Raw genomic sequence first — 16,044 nt, 5'->3', positions numbered from 1 at the left:
GATGGATTTTATTCCAATTCAGATTGAGGCAGGATGTTGAAGTTATAAAGCATGGAATTGGTATCCCAATTTTGACCCCAAGCATGAGGTGTTTCTTATCAAGCATGTGTGGTTACTTCTGCCTAGACTTCCCCTAATTTTGGACAAATAGATACATTGGAGCTATAAGAAATGTAGTTGGAAAAACACTCCTGGTGCATGAAGGCTAATGTAGAAACAACGATTGGAGAGTGGCTAGAGTGTTAATTGTAGACATTTCTAAAGGGCTTATAATAAAAATCACCTTAAAATGAGGCAAGGTTTCTTTTGTCTAGCCCCTCAATTATTGGGTGTGCCCTTGAGGTAAAACTCACATGGTCATAGCAGACTTTGTCTACCATTACATAATTCATGATCTGTTACATTTGGATAGAAGATATCCACAATTTAGTTATAATGAGGCTTTGTCATAAACTTACAAAATTCCACAACAGTGGAAGTTGAACTAGGATTTGATTTATGGCTCTTGGGTGTCTCTATTATTGATTTTCTGGCAACTAATTCAACTACATTCATTGACTCCACTTCTAGTCATATAGGATCTAAACACAAAGGTCTAGAACTCAGAGCATACAGAGTGAAATATATAGCTTCTACCATGTTCACAGTCATCTGATCTTCAATAATATCATTACTAAAAAATCACTAATCTCTTGAAACAAAATTGGAAATGTTGGTTTTATACCTGATTCATGACAAATTTGGAAATCAAATAAACTAGTAGTTTTTCATTTCTCTTTGAAGTGGAATCTGCACTTTTAGGCTCACTGCAAGGTTGCAGAAATCCTGACAATCCTAGCACCCTTGACTGAAATCTAGGCACCCACTTCTCACCATGGCTTGGGAACTAGAACCATTTAATTCCACAATGCAATCTGACTTCTCATTTGAAAATTTGAAAATTTATAACATCAATCCAAAAATATTCTAACGAAGGAGCTAATATTTATAGAATTGAATATGTGATTACATTATCATCTACAAGAATGATGAAGAGAAAATTAAATAGCTCTTCCATCATAGGGCCAGTGCCCACCAACATAGATCAAAGATATCAGCAGTAAAACTACAAAGCTAAGAATTCAAAGGTTGGCAATGTATTAGTCATACCCGCCACATCGCTGCTTCTAGTCCTTTTGGAAAGAGTGAAAACCAAGCCACCAACTGGCTGGGAGATGAAACGAAACAAGATGGTCGAATAAAGAAATGATGGCAAACAATGTAATAGAAATTTGAATTGTTCCAAAAAGATGTGTCCTCGCCTACCTTCCCTACAAAGGAGCATGCCTCCACTAACTCTATTAGACCTCCTCTATTCTAGCTGGGCTGGTATTGGGATGGTACTATCTCCTAAGCTCACTAACCCATGGCTTGGCCAACTCAATGATATATATGATTAACCTGTTCACCTAAGGCTGGGATGGGCTTTAAAATTGACGCTGATTTACACGTAGTTTCCTTTTTTAACCATGAAGATAGTTCATTTTAAAATACACATGTCATTGTGGACTTGTAAATAATTTGGAAAATTGTCATAATGACAGGCATGAATGCATGAATGGAAATCACAAGTTTCAAATTTTATATATAATATGTATTTACACGGGGTTGGTAGTGAAGCTACTTGTCACACAGTTGGAGGATCTAGCAAGATCATATAGTCAATGCACATCAGGGTTCACCTACTCCGGCTGCTACATGTTCACAAATTTAATGAGGAATAAAGCACATTCCTCCGTTTTTTCCAAATATTTCTCTAATTTGTCCCTTTTGTATGCAATGTCAAACACCCTATGTTCATAACATGAATTTCTAGCCCTTCAATCCAACGCCAATGCCAAGAAAATTCAACAACAATAATTGATAATGGATTCAAAATTTCTTACACAATGGTAAGGATGAGGTTACAAAATCATTTTCCTCCTGCAAAATATTGTTGTTTTCTTTACGTTTTGATGTGTAAAACCCTTACCTAAACCCTGGACTTCATCAAAATCCACCGACAGAGTCTTTGGCTTTGTTCGATATTTTAGTTCTCCATGGTACCCGTGAAGACAGTCGTTCTGCCAGAAGGAGGAGAGAAAGTGCACAGGTTTTTTGTGCACATTCTTCACCATGACGTTCAAAAGAAAGAATGGCAGCCTCAACAAGGATGGGCATGGCCATGTTAAGTTAATTTGTTGCTCCAATTGCGGTAGATACATGCTTCCAAAGCTTTACGCAAAGATGCAGTACTGCGTGTCCTGTGCCATTCACTCTCATGTTGTCTGTGTTTGATCTCAGATTGAACATCGCAAACGTGAACCTCCACAGTGGTTTAGAAGCCTGGAGGAAGGTCCTCGGCCTGGGCAAGGTCCTCTCCTAGGTGTCATAAATCCACCCTCTAGTCCTTGGTAAAGGAATGGCGCTATAGGATTTCTGACCTTTTCTTCACCTAGAAAGGTGTGATTCAATTCAATGTTTAGCAAGAAGTCGTTACATTTGTATTTATATTTTGAAATCAGACACATGTGACTTCTATGTTGGAAATAATAATTCAAACCACCGCAATGAACAGCCTACCAGTAGCCATACCTGTCACACATATTTTTGTAGGTTGTGTCTCTGCTTGAATATAGAAGGAATTAAGCCAGACGTGAACCATTCAAAAACTCAGGAAAGGCATTTAAATAAGTTATGTACTTTGGTAAATAGATATGGGAAAGCATTCATTCAACAACCTTTTTCCACACTCAAAAAACACCTGAACACTCTGAACAACAACATCGTATTAATTCTTTGGCTCTATCATGAATTAAATGTAAAATTGTATGTTGAGTTAAATATGAATGTAAATTCATTTTGACTGTGTAGAGAAGTTAGAGAGTGAGAGGTAAGAAAAAGAGTGCAAGTCTCTGTGGAGAAAATGGTGGAGCAACTTTTGGTGGGCGAGTGAAAACAACAGTTACTATGTTTTACTGTGTGTTATTCCATGTAAGTTTAAATCACTGTAACTTTTATTTTACTTGGTGAATGAGCGACAGTCTCATGTAAATTTATTTCATGTTTTAGAATTCAATACTAAGTTTTTATTGTGTTGCTCCAAAACCTACTTCCTCATTTTTGCCATGATTAAATATTATTCATAAGTCTCTGAAATAGCTGCGTGGTGCACGAAATCCAAGTCTAGGAAATAGCCTCACAGTGCGCGAAGGTAGCTCCACGAAATCAGCTTCGTGGTGCCTGAACCTAGTTTCGCGAAAGTCATAACTCTCTGCCTCTCCCCTCTGCGAAAACAAAAATTGAATTCCTAAATTCTTCTGACATGGTATCAGAGTAGGTTAAATATTGTTAGTGTGAAAACAAGTGTTTTTACTAACAGTGAAAAATTGTTTTGAGGATGGATTGTGTTTAGCATATTTACCAGCAGGAAGAAAGTTTTTTTTAATCTTAGAAATGGAAACATCAAGCACAAGCTTGACTAATCCTCAAATGCCCCATTTTAATGGAAAAAATTATGATTATTGGGCTATTACAATGAAGGCCATATTTTCTTCTCAAGACATTTGGGATTTGGTGGAGAATGGTTTTCAAGAACCAGCAGATGCAGCAGCATACAATGCCTTATCTCAACAAGAAAGAGTTGCGTTAAGGGACAACATGAAGAAGGATTCAAAAGCCCTATTTTATATTTTCCAAGCAGTTCATGAAAGTATTTTCCCAAGGGTTTCAGTGGCAACAAAGTCCAAGAAAGCATGGGACACCCTCCAGACAACCTACTAAGGTATGGCAAAAGTCAAGACAGCAAAGCTACAAACATTGAGGAGAGATTTTGAAACACTTTGTATGAAAGAGTCTGATAGTATAGACTCATTTTTCACACATGTAAGTGGGTTGGTTACTCAAATCAGGTCTTATGGTGAGACAATTGAGGAAAGAAGAATAGTTGAGAAAGTTTTGAGAAGTTTGCCAGCAAGGTTTGAGGCCATTGTTGTGGCCATAGAAGAGACAAAGTATCTCTCATAGTTCTCAATGTATGAGCTTAATGCATCACTGATTTCTCATGAACATAGACTGAATAGAGCAACAAGCTCCTCATTGGAGCATGCCTTCAAGACACAAGTATATTTTGGTCAAGGTCGAGGCAGAGGAAGATCATATGCTAGAGGAAGAGGAAGAAGCCCACATAGAGGTAGAATAAGCGGCCCTTCAAGCTCAAATGGAAGAGGCAACAATCAAAATCCAAATCAAGGCCCAAGCCAAAATCAAGCACAAGGTCAGAGGTATGATAAATCTCAAGTTCAAGGTCATTACTGTAAGAACTATGGTCATTATGCAAATGAATGTACAAAGAAGCAATATGACATTAGTAACAAACCAAGTGTAAATTTCACAAGAGAAAATCAGAACCATGATAGCATACCTTTTTTAGCTTGTAATGTAGCACAAGAAAAACAGAGTGATATATGGTATCTAGATTCAGGGTGTAGCAACCACATGTCAGGAAACATAGAAATGTTTTATGATCTAGATGAAAGTGTGAAATCTGAAGTGACATTAGGGACTAATAGCAAAGTCTCTGTCATGGGAAAAGGAAGAGTTAATATCCTAACAAAGAAGGGGGAGAAGAAATGAATCTCTGATGTTTTCCTTCTCCCCAATCTGAAACATAATCTCATGAGCGTTGGACAACTCATGCAAAAAATCTACAATGTCTTCTTCAAAAATGATGTGCGCACAATTTTGGATAGGCCTCCAAGCAGACAGTTGATTGCAAAGGTTTAGATGACAAACAATAGAATGTTTCCCCTGAAAATAATATCAGATTTGTAGAAAGAAGGTGCACAAGCGCAATTATCTATGAACTCACAAGAAAATGGAGGAAAAGGGGCAGCTGTCACATAAATAAACTTTCAAGCAGAGGTAAAAAAATGAAAATTGATTATGGCACTTGAGATTTGGACATCTCAACTTTGGAGGTTTGAATTTTCTACATAGGAAAGACATGGTGAAGGGTTTACCACTCATAGAAAAACTAGACAACATATGTGAAGGATGTATCTCGGGCAAGCAACATAGAGAGACATTTCCAGCAGGAAATTCAGTGAGGGCAAAGGCACCTTTGGAGATTGTCCACTCAGGCCTTGTGAACCAATGCAGACACCATCAATTGCTGGCAGTCACTATGTATTGACCTCCATAGATGACTACATAAGGAAGACATGGGTCTTTCTCCTAAAACATAAAAGTGAAGTGTTTGAGCACTTTCGACAATACAAGGCTCTTGTTGATAAGCAAAGCGGACATTACATCAATGTCCTTAGGACTGACATAGGTTGAGAATACATCTCAAATGACTTCCTTCAATTTTGCAGGGAGCATGGAATTCATAAGCAATTTACAACAAGATATACACTGCAGTAAAATGGTGTGGCATAAAGGAAGAATAGGACTATTATGGAGATGGTGAGTATGTTGAAGGAAAAGCATTTGCCAAATGACTATTGGGCTAAAGCTATCACTTGTGCAACATATATCTTGAATAGATGTCCAACCAAAAGCATCCAGAACATTGTTCCTGAAGAGGCATGGAGTTGAAGAAAGCATAGTATCACTCACATGAGAGTTTTTGGATCTGTGGCTTATGCACATGTCCCGGATGAGTTGAGAAAGAAGTTGGACAACAAGGGGGAGAAATGCATATTTGTTGGATACAGTGATGAATCCAAGGCATACAAACTCTACAATGCATTAACCAAGAAGGTCATAATCAACAGAGATGTGTAGTTCATAGAAGAGGAAGCATGGGATGGAATTTTAGAAAAGACAATCAATGTCAAAGCATGCATACCAAATGAGGACAGAGAGGAATTAAGAGCAACAAGTATTTCCTCAACTCTAACTCCCTGTACTCCTATTCAAGCGCAACAAAGCAAACAGCAAGCAACTCCCTCAACAAATAATAGGAAAATTTCACATAGCCAAGAAAGTGCTTCTCCATGCACACCGCGAAGCGTGACACCAAATGACATATCAAGCCCATCTTCAGCAAGCACAAGAAGACCAAAGTTCAGAAATTTAAATGAAACTTATGAGCAAGATGAAGTTGATAGTGGCGCAGGTCTGAATTCCTTATTTGCATTATTTTGTCATGTAGATGACCAAATCCACTTTGAAGATGGAGTCAAAGAATAAAAATGGGTTGCAGCAATGGAGGAAGAAATAGAAGCAATAGAAAGGAATGAAACATGGGAGCTAGTGAGCGTTTTGAAAGGAAAACATGTCATTGGGGTAAAGTGGGTCTATAAGACCAAAAGAAACATTGAGGGAAAGATTGAAAGGCACAAAGCAAGGCTAGTTGTCAAAGGGTACAATCAGTAGCATGGAAGAGATTATGTAGAGACTTTGTGCCAGTCACGCAGATGGAGACAGTGCGCGGAATTGTGGCGATTGTCGCACAACATAAATGGACATTGTAGCAGATAGACGTAAAGTCAGCGTTCCTGAATGGAGTGCTCCAAGAGAAAGTGTATGTCGCACAACCGCCTGGTTATGAGATTGAAGGCGAAGAAGACAAAGAATATCGGTTAAAGAAAGCTCTTTATGGGTTGAAGCAAGCACTGTGCGCATGGTACAATAGGATAGATGCTTACTTGTTAGACAATGGTTTCGACAAATGTGACGGTGAGCCTACTCTCTACATTAAAGAGAGAAAAAGTAAGATTCTCATTATCGTCTTATGTCTAGATGATTTGATCTTTACAGGCAGTGTTGATTTCCTCATCGCTAATTTTAAACAAGTCATGAAGAGTGAGTTTGAAATGACTAACTTAGGATTGCTAAGATATTTTCTTAGCATAGAAGTGAATAAACAGAAAGTGGCATTTTTATCTCACAAGCAAAGTATGTGCTAGAAATTTTGGAGAGGTTTAAAATGTAGAATAGAAGGTCTGCACCAACTCCAACTGTCATAGGGTTGAAGTTGAGCAAAGAAGATTGCAGCAACAATGTCAATCCGACATTATACAAAAGCATGATAGGCAGCTTGATGTATTTGAATGCCACTAGGTCGGATATAATGTATGCAGTAAGTCTGGTGTGAAGGTTCATGGAGACACTGAAGGAGACACATTGGCAAGCAGTGAAAAGGATTCAGAGGTATGTCAATGAGACAAAACAATATGGAATTTTGTACACAACAACCAGTGATTTCAGGCTGGTTGGTTGCATTGACGGTGATTGGGCAAGTAGTGTCGATGATAGGAATAGCATGTGAGGATATGTTTTTCATTTGGGTTCTGAAGCCATTTCATGGCCTCCAAGTGGCAACCAATAGTGTCACTGTCAACAGCAGAAGTTGAATATGTCGCAGCAACAGCAAGAGCGCGTCAAGCAGTTTGGATGAGAAGGATGTTGAGGGATCTTCGTCATGACCAAGAAGGCGCAACAACTATTTTTTATGACAACACCTTAGCAATTGCATTGTCAAAGAATTCTATCTTCCACAAAAGGACCAAGCATATTGATGCTAAATATAATTTTATTAGAGAGTTGATTAACAATGATGAAATTTTGTTGCAGCACTGTAGGTCACAGGAACAATTTGCTGATATTTTCGCAGAGCCATTGGCAAGTGAGTGTTTTGTTTATCTTAGAAACTGTGTGGGAATTGTCAATGGCAGCAGTTGTGAAAAAGGGGGAGTGTTGGAAATAATAATCCCAACCATCGCAATAAACAACCTGACAGCAGCCATACTTGTCACACATATTTTTGCACACGTATTTTTGCAGGTTGTGTCTCTGCTTGAAGATAGAAGGACTGAAGCGAGACGCAAACCATTCAGAAACTCAACAAAGGCATTTAACGAAGTTATGTACTTTGGTGAATAGATATGAGCAAGCATTCATTCAGCAAACTTTGCCCACACTCCAGAAACACTTGAACACACTCAACAACAACATCATATTAATTATTTGACTCTTTCATGAATTAAATATAAAATTGTATGTTGAGTTAAATATGAATGTAAAATTCATTTTGAGTGTGTAAAGAGGTTAGAGAGTAAGAGGTAAGAAAAAGAGACGCAAGTTTGTGTGGAGAAAATGGTGGAGCAATTTTTGGTGTGCGCGTGAAAGCCACAGTGACTCTGTTTTACTGTGTGTTATGCCGCGTAAGTTTAAATCACTGTAACTTTTATTTTAGTTGGTGAATGATCTCATGTAAATGTATCTCATGTTTTAGAATTCAATACTAAGTTTTTATTGTGTTGCTCCAAAACCTACTTCCTCATTTTTTATGTGAGTAAATATTATTCATAAGTCTTTGAAATAGCTGCGCGCGGTGTGAAATACAAGTTTGGGAAATAGCATCGCGGTGTGCGAAGGTAGCTCCACGAAATCAGCTTTACGATGCACGAACTTAGTTTTGAGTTTCACGAAAGTAGCTTCGGGAAAATCATAACTCTCTGCCTCTCCCCTCCGTGAAAACTAAAATTAAATTCCTAAATTTTTCTAACATTCTATTTATGTTTTGACACCACACACATGTTTCCTTGTAATTAAATTTGACAGGAGGCTCATTTTATGTTGTGACCGTCGTAGATCTTATTTTAAAATTAATTTGCTTAAAAAAATCGAATATATTGGTAGTTGAGAATTGAAATTTTGTACTAAGTTGAAGGTAGGTTTGGGAGAAATTTTGGAAATGTGTAGGGTTAAAATAGTGCTTTCTTTGAGGTTTGATGGGGTTATGTTGACACAATTTTTTGTGTGAACTTTCTGTTCATTTCTGATGTAAGTTTGGAACGTTTTTTTTATTGAGAATGCTTTCAAATTTTTCTCCTAATTCAGCATTCTCTGACATGCTGCTCACTTAGGTACTTCTTCATTCCTTTTTAAAATAAAAGACGAAATCTAATGAACCGTCTGTCTCTATTGTGAAGGTTGTTATTTTTGTAATCTGACTTCTTGAAACTTTAACGAAGTACATTACAACGTGAAATAATTTTTGAATTAAGTGAATTCAGTTCAGTTTTGTTGATCCTGCTGGGGCATCTTATGGGCACCAAACAAAGTCAACAAACTTTCCTGTATGCCCTTCATCAAACCCAAGTCGATTGAATCAGAGGTTCATGTTGTTAGTTTCAGTTTTACTTCTTCATCGTGTGAACATCAATTCCTTAAGTCATCAATCATTTTGGTCACTGTTGAACGTCGGCATTAGAGGAATGATCAGCGACCGTAGATGTTTTAGATGTATTTAGTGTTCATCGTGTGAGCATCTTAGATGTATTTAGTGTTAAGTAAGTTGTTCAAAATCTCAAGAAATTAGTCATGGCGAGAATAGGAATTTCAAAAGCAAACTGCTGATGGTTTTTGTAACTCTGTTGATCGTTTTTGTATATTTTGTTAAATTTGTAATTTTAAACAGCGCGGCAGTTTTGGTAAAACCACCCCGGTCTCCCCGCACCGCCTTTGGCAAAAGGCTGTTTCCATATGAAGGCCTCCGACACAATCAAACTCCACCACGCGTCCCTTGTACAAACGCCAATACCGCCTGCTCCCCGGCCGCTAAAGGTGGTTTCATTTGCCCGAGGTTGGCTTGCGAACCACGTCGGATCAGCTGGGCGCGCGATCTCCGCCGTCGATCTCCTGAAGGTGCACGAACCTGCGTCAAATCACATTTTTGCGTGGATTGAAAGTCTTATAGGTTGACCGCCGTAGTTGAATTTATGGTCTTTAACGTTTTACGTAGATTTAGGTGGAGGCCCTTTAATATGGTTATGGGCATACGTTTTATGTTTTTTTTTATATATTTTTTTATATACGTTGTCAAAAAAAAGAAGCCTATGTGTGTTGTAGTTTTTGTATTGTGCCTGCGCACGATGTGTGTGTGATATTTTTTTGTGTGTGTAGTCCCCGCGTGCAGCGGTGTATGTAATCTTTGTGGTATATGTTGAACGCACAGCAGTGCGAGATATCAAAAAAAAGGGGATGTAATGTTTTAGCTTTCCATTGTAAAACAGAGGAACATCATGAAATTCCTTTTGTAATATCCACAGCAGTGGAACCAGAAGCAAGTGAGACAGAGTTCTCCCGGTGAATCCCTCTCTGTGCAGAGGATGAAGTTTGTATCAGTTCTTTTGTTTTAAATCAATAGAAGTTTTTTTTTGTGACTGTGTAATGGACTGTTCTCAGTTAATTAGTTTTTAAAAGCTTCCCTGTGTAAAGATTCTGGACAGAGGAAACAGAGCACTGTCTCTGTGGTGGTTATTTTGTTTGTTTTTGGTATTTTCCCATTAAAAAATACCCAACAGTGGTATCAGAGCTGGTCCAGGCTCTTTAAAGAAGTTAAAGAAGCTGAAGGGAGAAGGTTGTTGCTACAACAAAACTTCTCAGGCAGACAGAAGACTCAGACAATGAAGGATTCAGGTATTCTTCATAGCTATCTTGTTTGTTATTGAAGAGACAGTCAGTGTTTTAAATACACAGTCAAGGAATGGCTAGCACAAGCACTGGTATGGGTATGTTTAATACCCAGCTCCCACAGTTTAATGGGAAGAACTATGACTACTGGTCAATAACTATGAAAGCCTTGTTTGCTTCCCAAGACTTATGGGAAATAGTTGAGGAAGGTTTTGAAGAACCAGCAGATGAAACTGAGTTCAATGCATTAACTCAGGGAGAGAGAGAGATCTACTGAAGAGCAATAGGAAGAAGGATTCAAAAGCCCGTATGTTGTTGTATCTAGCAGTAGACTAGAGTGTGTTTCCAAGGTTAGCAGCAGCTAAGACAACAAACGAAGCATGGCAAACCCTCAAGACAGCCTATCAAGGCATGGAGAGAGTGAAGACAGCAAAACTACAATTGTTGAGAAAGGATTTTGAGAACTTGAACATGAAGGAGTCAGATAACATTGACTCATTCTTCACTCATGTGATTGGTGTAATCACACAAATGAGAACTCATGGAGAAACCATTGAAGATAGAAGGATTGTGGAGAAAATATTGAGGGTCTTACCCTCAAGGTTTGATGCCATAGTCACCACCATTGAAGAGACAAAGGATCTCTCAAACTATTCAGTTGATGAGCTACATGCATCACTGATAAGACATGAGCAGAGGTTGAGTAGGAATGAAAACTCATCTCTTGAGCAAGCCTTTAAGACCCAGATGTCCTTTGGAAGAGGAAGAGGTCAAGGCAGAGGAAACAAGAGAGGAAGAGGAAGAAGCCAGAACAGAGGTGGAAGGAACAACCCATCAAATGCACAAGGAAGAGGCAGCAATACAAATCAGAACCAAGGCCAAGGCAGCAGCCAACAAAGAGAACAATATCATGCTCAAGGACAAAGGTATGATAAATCTAATGTTCAATGCTATTATTGCAAAAAGTATGGACATTATGCAAGTGATTGTAGAAAGAAACAGCATGATATGAACAGTAGACAAAATGCAAATGTTACAAGAGAAAACAGCAGTCATGAAAATGTCCTGTTAGCCTGTAACATGGCTGAAACACATAGTGAAGACATATGGTTTTTAGACTCAGGTTGCAGCAACCATATGACAGGAAACATTGCCCTCTTCTCAGCCTTAAATCAAAACTTGAAATCAGAAGTCACACTAGGAACTGATAGTAAAGTGTCTGTTATGGGAAAAGGAGAGGTAAAAATATTTACAAAGAAGGGTGAGAAGAAAACCATAGCAGATGTCTACTATGTCCCTGGAATGAGATGTAACCTCTTGAGTATTGGACAGCTTGTTCAAAAAGGTTACAATGTCTTTTTTGTGAATGATGTATGCACCATCATGGATATACCACCCAGCAAAAGATGCATTGCTGAAGTGAAGATGACAAGGAACAGGATGTTCCCTCTCCGGATCAGGGCAGACTTGAAGAACAAGAAGGAAATGGCAGCAGTCACCCAAGAGGCCTTCCAAAGTGTGCCAAAGGATGAAAATTGGTTATGGCACTTGAGATTCGGGCATCTAAATTTTGGAGGTCTAAACCTATTAAGCAGAAAAGGAATGGTAAGAGGATTACCATTGATAGAGAAGCCAGACAGCCTTTGTGAAGGTTGTATATTGGGCAAACAACATAGAGAAAGTTTTCCATCAGGGAAAAGCATAAGGGCAAAGGCACCCTTAGAGATCATCCACTCAGATTTATGTGGACCGATGCAAGCTCCATCATTAGCAGGTAGCCTATATTTCTTAACATTCATTGATGACTTTACAAGAAAAACATGGGCATATTTCCTTAAAAACAAAAGTGAAGTGTTTGAGAAATTCCAAAATTTCAAAGCACTTGTGGAGAACCAAAGCGGGCTGCATATAAAAGTTTTGAGAACTGATAGAGGAGGTGAGTATATCTCCAATGAATTCCTAAAGTTTTGTAGAGAAAATGGAATTCATAAACAGTTTACAACTCGGTACACCCCACAACAAAATGGAGTCGCTGAAAGGAAGAACAAAACCATCATGGAGATGGCAAGGAGCATGTTGAAGGCAAAGCATTTGCCAAATGAGTATTGGGCTGAAGCTGTACATTGTGCAGTTTATATTTTGAACAGGTGTCCTACAAAAGTAGTCATGAACAAAGTGCCAGAAGAAGCATGGAGTGGGAGAAAGCAAGGTGTCACCCACATGAGAGTTTTTGGGTGTGTGGCCTATGCACACATTCCAGATAAGCTAAGGAAGAAGTTGGACAGCAAAGGGGAGAAATGTATCCTTGTTGGATATAGTGATGAATCCAAAGCCTACAGGCTGTATATCCCATCTACCAAGAAATTTTTTGTAAGTAGGGATGTTCAATTCATTGAGGAAGAAGCTTGGGATGGAAGCATAGAGAAAACAGTGAATGTTAAAAACTGTTTGTCTCATGATGAGGATGAAGAGGAGGTGGCTGAAATGAATCCCCAAATAGCAGCACCAACACAAGAACAGCAAGGTACACCATTGAGGATCAATGAGAGTGCTTCTCCAAGCACACCACAAGGAGGAAATTCAAGTGCATCTTCAAGCACTTGCACACCGAATGAAAGAGGTAAGAAATTCAGAAACTTAAGTGATATTTATGATGAAGGAATGAATTCATTGTTTGCCTTGTATTGTCATGTTGATGACCCTATTCATTTCGAAGATGCAATTAAAGATAGGAAATGGATAGAAGCTATGGATGAGGAGATGAATGCCATAGAGAAAAACAAGACATGGGACTTGGTTCAGTTACCAAAAGGCAAAGAAGTCATTGGTGTGAAATGGGTCTACAAGACCAAGAGCAATGCTGAAGGCAAGATAGAAAGGCACAAGGCAAGGCTGGTTGTCAAAGGATACAACCAGCAATATGGGAGAGACTATGAGGAGACTTTCGCACCGGTTGCAAGAATGGAAACCGTGAGAGCAGTGCTGTCCATAACAGCTCAAAACAAATGGAAAGTCTACCAAATGGACGTGAAGTCAGCATTCCTAAATGGAGTGTTAAAGGAAGAGGTTTATGTGGAACAGCCTCTCGGATATGAGAAGAAAGGTGAAGAGCACAAAGTGTGCAAATTGAAGAAAGCTCTTTATGGGCTGAAGTAAGCGCCAAGAGCATGGTACAGCAGGATAGATTCATATCTATTGGATAATGAATTTGACAAATGTGAAGGAGAACCCACAGTCTACATCAAAGAAAAGGATGGTAAAATTTTAATTGTTGTCTTGTATGTAGATGATGTTATTTTCACTGGAAATGATATTTATCTTATTGAGAATTTTAAATCAGTCATGAAGGATGAATTTGAAATGACTGACATGGGTTTGTTGAGATACTTCTTAGGCATAAAAGTAGATCAAAATGAAAAAGGAATTTTTATATCTCAAGCAAGATATGTAAATCAAGTTTTGGGCAGATTTAACATGCAAGAGTGCAAGGCAACGATCACTCCCACAGTGATGGGATTAAAGCTCAGCAGAGAGGACAGCAGCAAGGATTTTGATCCTAGCCTGTATAAAAGCATTGTGGGCAGCCTTATGTATTTAACAGCAACTAGGCCTGATTTAATGTATGTTGTTAGTTTGATTTCCAGATTTATGGAGAGGCCAAAGGAGGCACATTGGCAGGCAGCAAAGAGAATTTTGAGGTATGTGAAAGGCACCAAAATGTTTGGAATTTTATATCATGCCTCAGAACATTCAGATTTGGTTGGATACACTGATAGCGATTGGGCTGGAAGTGTAGATGATCGGAAGAGCACTTCCGGTTATGTTTTTCATATGGGTTCAGGAGCCATTTCATGGGCTTCTAAGAAGCAGTCCATTGTAGCATTGTCTACAGCAGAGGCTGAATATGTGGCAGCAACAGCAGCAGCATGTCAAGCAGTTTGGATGAGAAGGATGTTGAGAAGCCTAGGCCAAGAGTAGGCAAAAGCAACAGTGGTCTTTTGTGACAATAGCTCAGCTATTGCTCTGTCAAAGAATTCAGTGTTTCATAAGAGAACGAAACACATCGATTCAAGGTTTCACTACATCAGAGAATTGGTGAACAATGGCGAAATCATCCTAGAACATTGCAGGACCCAGGAACAGGTTGCAGACATCTTGACAAAGCCACTGGTTCAGAAGAGTTTCGAATTTTTGAGAAAATGCTTGGGAATGACCGAACGTGCGGCTGTTAAAATTAAAGGGGAGTGTTAAATTTGTAATTTTAAATAGCGCGACAGTTTTGGTAAAACTGCCCCGGTCTCCCCGCACCGCCTTTGGCAAAAGGCTGTTTCCGTATGAAGGGCTCCGACACAATCTAACTCCGCCACGCATCCCTTGTACAAACGCCAATACCGCCTGCTCCCCGGCCGCTAAAGTTCGTTTCATTTGCCCGAGGTTGGCTTGCAAACCACGTCGGATCAGCTGGGCGCGCGATCTCCGTCGTCGATCTCCTGAAGGTGCACGACCCTGCATCAAATCACATTTTTGCGTGGATTGAAAGTCTTATAGGTTGACCGCCGTAGTTGAATTTATGGTCTTTAATGTTTTACGTAGATTTAGGTGGAGGCCCTTTAATATGGTTATGGGCATACGTTTTATGTTTTTTTTTATATATTTTTTTATATACGTTGTCAAAAAAAAGAAGCCTATGTGTGTTGTAGTTTTTGTATTGTGCCTGCGCACGATGTGTGTGTGATATTTTTTTGTGTGTGTAGTCCCCGCGTGCAGCGGTGTATGTAATCTTTGTGGTATATGTTGAACGCACAGCAGTGCGAGATATCAAAAAAAAGGGGATGTAATGTTTTAGCTTGCCATTGTAAAATAGAGGAACATCATGAAATTCCTTTTGTAATATCCACAGCAGTGGAACCAGAAGCAAGTGAGATAGAGTTCTCCCAGCGAATCCCTGTCTGTGCAGAGGATGAAGTTTGTATCAGTTCTTTTGTTTTAAATCAATAGAAGTTTTTTTTTGTGACTGTGTAATGGACTGTTCTCAGTTAATTAGTTTTTAAAAGCTTCCCTGTGTAAAGATTCTGGACAGAGGAAACAGAGCACTGTCTCTGTGGTGGTTACTTTGTTTGTTTTTGGTATTTTCCCATTAAAAAATACCCAACATATTTTAAGAAAGAAAGTTAATGGTTTTGTGAAACTTTTACGTGAATTTGATAGGTAAATTGTCTATTAAAGGAAAAAATTCAAATTCCAGCATTGAGTGGGAGTCAAGACATCTTATGTCGGTTTAAATTCTAAAATTTTAATGGAACTTGAGGGCATTTAAACATATTATGCAGGGTAAAAGTTAATATTAAAAGTCATGTGGAAAGCGGATTTAAAATAAAACCGTCATTAAAAAAATTCCTTAATGGTAGGGGCACTCGTCAAATTAAAAAAAATCCCTTTATGGTAGGGTCACCCGTCAAATTTAACTGCTTGGTTGCGATCACCAAAACAGAAAGAACATCTATTTGACTGGCTGGCTGTTATTGATCTAACCGCTTTCATTCAAGGTAAGCAGCACATAAGTGTAAAGTCAGGACCCATTGTGCTTACCCACCCTTTTGG

This window comes from Pinus tabuliformis, chromosome 6, assembly GCF_031772625.1.
Source record: "Pinus tabuliformis cultivar Carrire ecotype Pingquan chromosome 6, CPIR1, whole genome shotgun sequence".
In the NCBI taxonomy this organism is placed as follows: Eukaryota; Viridiplantae; Streptophyta; class Pinopsida; order Pinales; family Pinaceae; genus Pinus; species Pinus tabuliformis.
The sequence above is the reverse complement of the archived record's forward strand: the minus strand, read 5'-3'. Positions refer to the sequence as shown.